The sequence below is a fragment of the Schistosoma mansoni genome, chromosome 4 (assembly GCF_000237925.1).
Source record: "Schistosoma mansoni strain Puerto Rico chromosome 4, complete genome".
NCBI lineage: Eukaryota > Metazoa > Platyhelminthes > Trematoda > Strigeidida > Schistosomatidae > Schistosoma > Schistosoma mansoni.
This window is the reverse complement of record NC_031498.1, coordinates 17458065-17467343: the sequence shown is the minus strand read 5'-3', so window position 1 is coordinate 17467343 and position 9279 is coordinate 17458065. Positions and strand designations below refer to the sequence as shown.

Genomic DNA, 9279 nt, shown 5'->3' with positions numbered 1-9279 from the left:
GTCATCTAGACCAGACTAGGCTGTGGCCGGATTATTAGGACGGAGCCTTTGACCAGCAACCCGCATTGATATACGGGTTTAAACGCCGGCAAGCACTCGCCCAATCCACGACTTAATGTGTGCCGTGATAGATGAAAAGCCGACCCTCGGACAGGCGTGGCCACAGGATATCCCGTAGCCACAATATGCGTTCAAGATGTCGATGTTCAAAGCAGTATGCAGTTCACATCAATTCACACAGTTGGCTGCACTCTTCATCGACACACGAGCCGAGTGATCCACCGCTCAAAGTTGTACGCCAATAATCCCATACATCGGTTACCCAAATGCATAGAACTAATGGTTAACGCTGCAGCTCAGGATATTTACCGCTAAGCCAACGTACATGCAGTCCAGCACGAAGCCAGGTACATGCCAGGCAGCAAACCCGTGAATGGCAAGCCAATCCGGATCGCTTCAACAGTGTAAAGGGTTTGAAATAGGAACAATAACGGGGCGGACTTGCACGCACATAGCAAAAAAATTCTCTTTGAACCTAGCACACAACAATACTGCCATGCACTGTTCCATCGCCCTTGGCAAATCAGGCAACCCGAAAGTCACGAGAACACCATCAGGGCATACGACAGGCTAGGTACCCCGGTCAAGAAAATAATAACCACTGAAGCCTAGGGTGAATTTCCACTAAGCCAGGGTACATGCAGTCCAGCACGAAGCCAGGTGCATGCGTCATTATATATTTTTGAGTCATGTTAATGATCCTTCCGCAGGTTCACCTACGGAAACCTTGTTACGACTTTTACTTCCTCTAAATAGTCAAATTAGGTCATCTTCTCAGCATCAGTCGAGCGGCAAAGACACTACAACGACGTCAATCCAACGACCTCACTAAACCATTCAATCGGTAGTAGTGACTGGCGGTGTGTACAAAGGGCAGGGACGTAATCAGCGCAAGCTTATCACTTGCATTTACCAGGAATTCCTCGTTTACGGGGAATAATTGCAAGCCCCGATCCCAGTCACGACGGTGATGAAACAGTTTGCCCAACAATTTCAGGCCAGGTTTCCAGAATCGCTGGCACCATTAATATAGCACACGTGTGGCCCCGGCCATCTAAGGGCATCACAGACCTGTTATTGCTCAATTTCGTGCGACTCGTGTAAGTATTCAGCCTTGGATGGAGTTTACCACCCATTGGAGTGCATTCACAAACAACCCGACTCCAAGGGTAGCTCAGAGCAAAACTGTCACACTTGATCTCTGCCCCCACGGGCCTTTCACCCTCTTTAGGCCAGAATGGGAAGCCGTACTCATTGCTGAACTTGGGACAGAGCAGTAATGCCTGAAGCCACCCTAAACACAACAGTGCCTTACGATCAATGGTCAGTTTTGAGATTTTGATTATTTTCTTTTTAAGGATGTTTCTTCTTTTTTCTCTGTGTCTTTTGCATAATGTTTCGATGACTGTTGTCAAGGTTTCGAAGTGTTCTGGTGTGAATGTCTATTGTAGCTTCCTCTTTTGGTCCTCTGTGACATGTGGGTATTTGCGGATCCTGTAATGTGTGTCCATTATCATTAGATGAACCATTTTTCTTCAACTTTGCTCAGTTATTTTCCATCCTAGTGGGCAGTTGATTGGAGGTCTGTATCATACACTTGTTGGCAGAACATGCTGGCGAATGCACTCGTGGAGAAAATATAGTTGTTCTCGAGTGGAAGCTTGACTTTTGGAGAAATTCTCCCATTTTCGAAAAACGAGAAGCGTACTAAGCTCCTATGATTTTGAGATGGTGGAGAAGATTTGTAGCTCAGGTGGGTGATTTTGATGTTGGTTTGTTCTCTGAGCTGGATGGTCAAAGTCAAAGCCTACTTGAACTCATCGATCTATGTCTAACAACATATTTCCAATTCAATAACAAAATCAACAAACAAACGAAAGGGACACCAATGGGATCACCAATATCAGGACTCACCGAGGATGCAGTAATGCAACGACTAGAAACCACAATTCTACCAGTGATCAAACCAAAAATTTGGATTCGTTATGTAGACGAAAACACCTACAAGCAGATTAACAATGTCTTCAATGACATCAAGTTCACAAAGGAACAAGAGTTGGACAACAAGTTACCATTCTTAGATTTATTAATCACCAGAACTGACACAGGAAAACTAGAGACTCAAGTGCACAGGAAGCCGACCCACACCGATCAAATTCTCAACTACAATAACAACAACCCAAGAACTCACAAAATCAACTGTGTACGAACTTTGTTCAAGAGGGCGAGAACACACTGCAATACAATCACAGCACGAAAAAATGAAGAAAAACACCTGAAAACCATTCTTCAAAAGAACGGCTATCCAATCAGTTTCATCAAAAAATACCAGTCGCACACACCATCAGAAACGAAATCAAGTATAAAAATCAACAAAAGGATCACCCTACCATACAGAAAGGGCATATCGGAAACGACAACAAGGCTGCTGAAAACCTTCGGAATAGGTGTAGCCCACAAACTAACAAAGTCCCTCCACTCAATTCTATGCAAACCGAAAGATGAAATGGCAAAAGAGAACAAAACAAACATCATCTACAAGATAAATTGTACCAACTGCAACAAACACTATATTGGACAAAGCGGACGCCCTCTGCATCTTCGCCTACATGAACACCAACTAGCAGTCAAACGCCACGACATTTCTTCACTCATATCAATACACGTGGACAACTACGGACATACATTCGACTGGGAAAATGTGCAGATTTTGGACAGAGGCAATTCCAAAACTACCAGAGAATTTTTAGAAGCTTGGCACTCAGATCAATCAGCAATAAACAAACATATTGAAATCTATCCAATCTATCAACCAATCAAGAAAATTATGCAGGAACATAGGAACAAAAATCAAACCAATAGGAGATACAACCAAAACAAAGAAATAAACAATGACAGATTTAAGGTCAATAAGAACCAATCAACATCGAGGTGTAGAGGACAAGCTGTGAATCACATGTGGAGAAATTCAAACACTTCACTTCTGCCCGAAGTTTGTGCTGATGATGTCATTCAGAAGGACGATGAAAGCTCCACGACTAAACCATTCAGCTCAGAGAACAAACCAACATCAAAATCACCCACCTGAGCTACAAATCTTCTCCGCCATTATTTAGAACGTATTTCTCTCATTGAATAGAGAATCCATGACGATGAAACCTCCACGAACAAACCATCCAGCTCAGAAAACAAACCAACATATTAATCGCATAACATTTGAAATATCCTATGAATTCATTAATATCTACGTAAAATAATGTAGTTTTTGGTAAGGAGTATGATTTATTTGTCATGTAATTATTATCAAATATTCACTACAAAGGAGAATTATAAGCAAAGATGTATAGTGGCTAGTAGTGGAATCCAGAATGCGCGTTTCGTCCCATTTCGGACTCATCAGCTGAATGTGCCTGCATCTCAGGGTTGATGTTCACTCTGGGACTCGAACCCAGTACCTTCCGCTTGAAACGCCATCGGGTTATCCATCCATTTGCTGAGTCCTGATAGTCACTTTGCTTGCGCAAAGGGGTGAAGATTGAATTCACTTGGTATTGTTTGTTTGAATCGTCTCATTGATACTTAGTAATGGAACTGTTCATTCTCTAGCCCCAGAGTGAACATCAACTCTGAGATGAGGGTACATCCAGCTGACGAGTCCCAAATAGGACGAAACGTGCGTCCTGGATTCCACTGCTAGCCACCATCTATCGTTGCTTATAATGCTTGTGAATCAAGGCAATATCGAGGCAATACACACAGTATGCACATATGCCAATTAGAGACTGACCAGTTGCAGTCCTAAGTATCAATGTGAAGATTCAAACAAATAATACTAAGTGAAAGGAGAATTATGTTATTCCTTCAATTAAGAGAACGTGAAAGATCCAATACACAAGAGAAAAACTGTCCACCTCTAGTAAAATTTTCATTATTTTAGATGTTTTAATATCACATTCATCTTCTCCCTATAGAAGATTTTAATTTTCATTTAATATAAAGCTATCGCTATGTAAGTTCACTGCTTTTTACCTATTTGTTTTTAAAATTGATTTGTTCAGTGACCGAATTATTTAGTACAGAATACACAATAAAATTTTGGCAGGTCACTGAGTGGTAAATATTGCAATATTTGTGTAGTACTGTAGTATTGATTGAATTCCGTCAACAATGTTGCAATATGGATACAAGTTAGACTGACTTGACATCACGTTCAATGTGTTGGACTGTTAGGTAGTTGGATGAAGTCTAAGGTAGACCTTGGAGCAGGATTTCGTAATATTGTATATTCGTCAAAGTATCGTAGTCCTAAGGGAACTGATACCTTCATTTTCACCCAAACTCTTGTGACCCGGTTTTATATTCCGTGACTAAGCTGAGGCTGTCCTGATAGTAAATGGCCTCATATACGTTTAAAATATCTACAATCAAGCGGTGAATAAGTTTTCACTAACGCTACGGTTAGACAACGAGAATTCGAATACTACAAAGAACATAATTTGCTTCATAATTGGAAGTTTGGTTTTTTGTCGAACCTCAAAAACCACGAGATTCAGGTCGAAGATTTTTCTTCAGACACACTTAACAACTAGACAAAGTATTGAAGTCACACTTACTCTTTTTTCTTACTGTTTATTCGAAGTTAGATACTTTTGAAAAGTCTTTTGTTAATTAAAGTCCACTCAACAGTAAAAAGTATATTGTAATTTCATGTTCTTATCAGTAGAATATCCACACATTCAGTTGATCAACCAGAAATAAGCAAAATAGTGTTGTACTAATATGCATTACCTCAATTCGGCATCCTTTCAATTACCGTACATTTCAGAGAGACACTACCATATTCCTTTTTCAAATATTCATTTCGACTTGCATGATAGTCAACATACCCCATATCTACAGATTGATTAGCTAAGTAATTATGTATGATTCTTGTGTGAAAGATAATTTTGCTAACGACAAACTTTATCCTGATAGGCAACTTAGTATTTTTTCGAACATTGACAGTATCACTTTGTTCCACCGGAGATCTTTATAGGACGCTCTGTTTTTCTTAAACTCAAAAAATTGACCGAAGTGACTCTGTGATAGAAATACCGTGATATTAATAGTCACCTTTATTGAGAACAAAGTGTACATTCATCCTTTTTAATGGAATGTTTAGTTTCCTTAGCTTTGCTTGTATCAGTCTCATTCTAAACATATCATTTTGAATAGTGATACAGATATGGTCAGTCAGTCAGTCAGTCAGTCACAACGTGGAACTTCGTACGTACGTACATCAGTTCGAATTGCCATATCACAGATATGATAATAGTCGTAAAATGAAGTAGTGTAAACACTACTATATTATCAGATGAATGTAAAGTCTCTTATGACCACAGTAATGATTTCTCAATAATAATATATAGAAATTGTTGAATAGTATCGTATAATTTACGAATATCAATAGATCAATACCAAGAATCAGTGAAATTCATTCAGCCATTCGAAAGTTATTGAAATAAAATAGTTGCGCACAACACCTGGTTTCACTATAGAGTTTTGGCCGTTCGCACCTTTCTATAGGAATCTTGCGAGTCACATTTTCATTCATAACTTTTGAATGGATCAATATTTCTCCATGGGGTTTCCTTTTCGTTACTTATCTAATGAAGTGCTATTCAATCATGTATAAAATGTATATGTACATTGAAACTTAAATTTTCACTATTTACACCTGCTCTTACTCGCCATGTTATAAAGGGGTACTACCACTAACTCAGGGTCTGCTAAGTCGGAAACATGAAAATTTCGCAAATGCCATAAAAATGATCTTTGTGGTGTTGTATTACAATTCTGACACCAGACAATGGGTTTTAAGCACTCGTAGGCGCTAACGCTGCTTCAGACTGGGCTATTTCATTTACTACCCAACATTTGTGTTGTATGTAGTAAAAGCTATATTGCCATTTGGAACTGAAGGTCTTATGTGAGACTGGAGGTTCGCCATTGATATTGTAGATGGTTCGGCATCACTTTGACAAGTTTCGCATACTGTTCATGTGAAAAGTTGGTTTGCTGGTTAACCGACTTCATTCATACTGGTGGTTGCTTTTCAGTGTTCTCAAGAGTCATTGTCACTGGAGCATTGTAAGGCATGTCTCCATTGCTAAAAGTAATGAGTTTGACTGTCGTGTAAAAGGAATGAGTCAACTTTGGCCTGATCATTCTGTGCATAATTGCACAATTTACTCAATGACTGATCTGAATAATTATACATGTGATGTGAACGTGTATATGAATGGTGCGAATGGTCCACCAGAGTACTTGGTACCTGTGTGGTTGCGCCACAGGATTGAGCTGTGCCGGTCAGATTGTAGCGTTGAAGCGTGTATAGTGTCTGTTTCTCCTGTCTAGGGGCGGCGGGATTGAGCTATACTGCTCGGGTTAAGCCTGAGCTAGGCGATGTCTGACTCTCCTGTTAAACGAGATTAAACTGTACTGTTTGGATTGTCATATGAAAGTGTGGATGGTGTCTTGTTCTCCTGAAAAGTAATGTAAAATTACCCTGACCCACAAGGGTATATTATATAACTACAACGATTAACTGTGATCAACCGTAGAATATGAAAGTATTTTAAGAGGCACCTAAATCACTTGTCAGAAATCAGTCTTCAAACTATTATTTCATTGTTTATAAATTCAAAATTTTTCAATTTCCTGGCAAAAATGTTTTTAACTCTAACAGGTAGAGGTTACTACGCAGCCTGAAACTACTGTAAGTTGCTTTTAAAAATATTCTCTAAGTACTTATCTATACTAATTTCATTTTACTACTGAAATTTCAAATAAGCCTCTAGTTAACAAACTATTAATTCTAAACCACATAAAGAAAACAGATTATGTAAGACAAAACTGCAGGTTATCATGTTTTAAATTGTTTGATGAACTCTCGCTGTATACTATAACGAATAGACAAAGTACTGCCTTTTCCTCAATGTTATTTAAGCATGAATAAGTGTATATCATAAATTAAATAACACTTCCTTTGTTTTTGATCTTCATACTCTGTCTCTAAAACCTCGATTTACTGTTTACCTTAACAGGGTTTCTACAACTGACTTAGCTATTTGACATGGATATTAGAGTCTTTGGTAGTCAGAAATCCTTTGGTCCAAACTTTAGTAACGTACTGTTCATAAACTGAATGGTATTTCATTTATTGTCTGTTGAAGACAAACTAACAATGAAAACTTGACAGTTCGCATGTGGGAATTATTAGATTCCTGTTGAGAGTAACGTTTATCACATACGGAATTTACAGAAGAGCGACTCAAATGACGTCTAACCAAATGTATTACTGAAATAGTTAGACTAATTCATCACTCAGTTGCAAGCATATCATCCACTACTCGTCAATGTAATACTTTTGTCGAATTTGTCGTACTACTGTTAACAGTTTAAGTAATATAATAGCACTAAACAATTTATTTGTGTTTGGAGTCAGTTATCAAGGGAAATTGCCGACGGAACTAAAATTACTTGCACTTTATCTAGGTTATCTACATGTATATAGTGATGGACAATCCACGATCTGGTATATTCTTCAAATACTCACAACAACCAGTGGCATTCAATGTAAATTGTCTTTGTACTATTGATATGAATACACCAATTCATTCTCACCAATAACATATTATATCATTACTTGTACTGATCAGTCCTCGATATTTAATCTGTTTTTTTAGCAATAATACCTTTATTTCCTGGATATTTATAAATCATCAGATGAATTTGTTAAATGAAATCTTATAGGAAAAAGTTACTGAAAACTCTAGCACTCTCGTAAGTTCTCCTTAAACGTCTTGTGTCGAAAAAAGTTAAATTATTTTATTCGACTCTAAGTTTAGTCCGACAAACTTCTTCATTTTAGTGATCTCACCTGTTGTCGAATCTTCATGATATATGCTAAAGATTACTGAATGATCTTATTGTGCTATAAATAAGTCGGACAGAACTTCGTCTTGTATTAGTGTTCAAGCACTAAGTTTATTTACACGGAATCAACTATAATTTCTGGTTCGAATATAAACTTATTTGTTCCTATTCTCTGGTTGGATGATGATCTAGTGATCTGTAAATAACTACTGAGGCCTTAAGACCTATTGGTCATCGACATAATTAAAACCCAGATTTTGAACAGAAGAGAATGCTGGCAAGTAGATATTTTCTCAGTTTAGGTCTATTCATATAAAGTTGAAAACTCATAAAGCAAAATAATATAAGTATTTGATTGTACAGAACAAAAATAAAAAAGGTACGATGTAGGCATAACTCTACCTTAATTCATATGATGATGATGATGATACAAAAGGGAAATAGTTAACTAATGACAAATCTGTAATAATAACAGATATCATCGCAACGCTGAATAAGTTGAAGAAGGCTTCCAAATAGAAGAATAACACATGCAGTAGTACTGTCGTCCATTTATTATAAATTAAAGATACAAATGATAACTTCCCTCCAAATAGTTCTAGAAATTTAACCTTACTGTTATCCTCTTCGATGTAACTAGATGAAATAGAAAGTTTTACATCGAATCAGTCTTGGCATTCTTACAAAATGGAATTCAAAGAAAAACAAGCCCACTGATCGAATACATTAGACTATTCAATCAAATGGTTTCACAGTATTTGGGCACCGAGTTGATGTAAGACTTAAAAGAACAAGAAGAAGAAGAATGTATTTGTAAAATTTCAGTAGACTAATTTGAAGTCAATCCAAAGTTTTGCCTAACAATCTGGATCAAGAATTTTGAACAAAATATAAACATACATCAAAATTATTGAACATAAACAATCACCATTGCACTATGTACTTATCTACATATTCGATAATTTTGATGTTTAATTGCATTTTCTTGAACAAGCTTGGATCAGATTGTCAGTTGAAACATTCGATCGACTTCAAATTCATTCGTTGAGATTTTACAACTACATTCTTCTTCCCTGATGAAAATAATTTGACTGACTGCTTACATTCGGAAAGTTGAATCTTAAAATTCAAGTCAACTACTGTTGAATATTCTTGATGACATTAACTATCCAAATCGACACTTTTTGGTTTCAAGTACATTCATAGATAGAAATAATGAATTTGACGTGGGTGTTTGTTTCTCTGAGCTGGATGGTTCGGTCGTGGAGCTTTCATCGTCATTCTGAACGACATCATCAGAAC

At 37.4% G+C, this 9279-nt stretch overlaps 1 non-coding gene across 1 annotated transcript; it reads right to left on the bottom strand.

Annotated features, from left to right (window-relative positions):
• Positions 1-773: 773 nt before the first annotated feature.
• On the bottom strand, positions 774-2744 carry Smp_sma.18s-86.1. The gene has a single exon (XR_001974599.1). It is a non-coding gene; the product is annotated as a ribosomal RNA (ribosomal RNA).
• Between the last annotated feature and the right edge of the window lie 6535 nt (positions 2745-9279).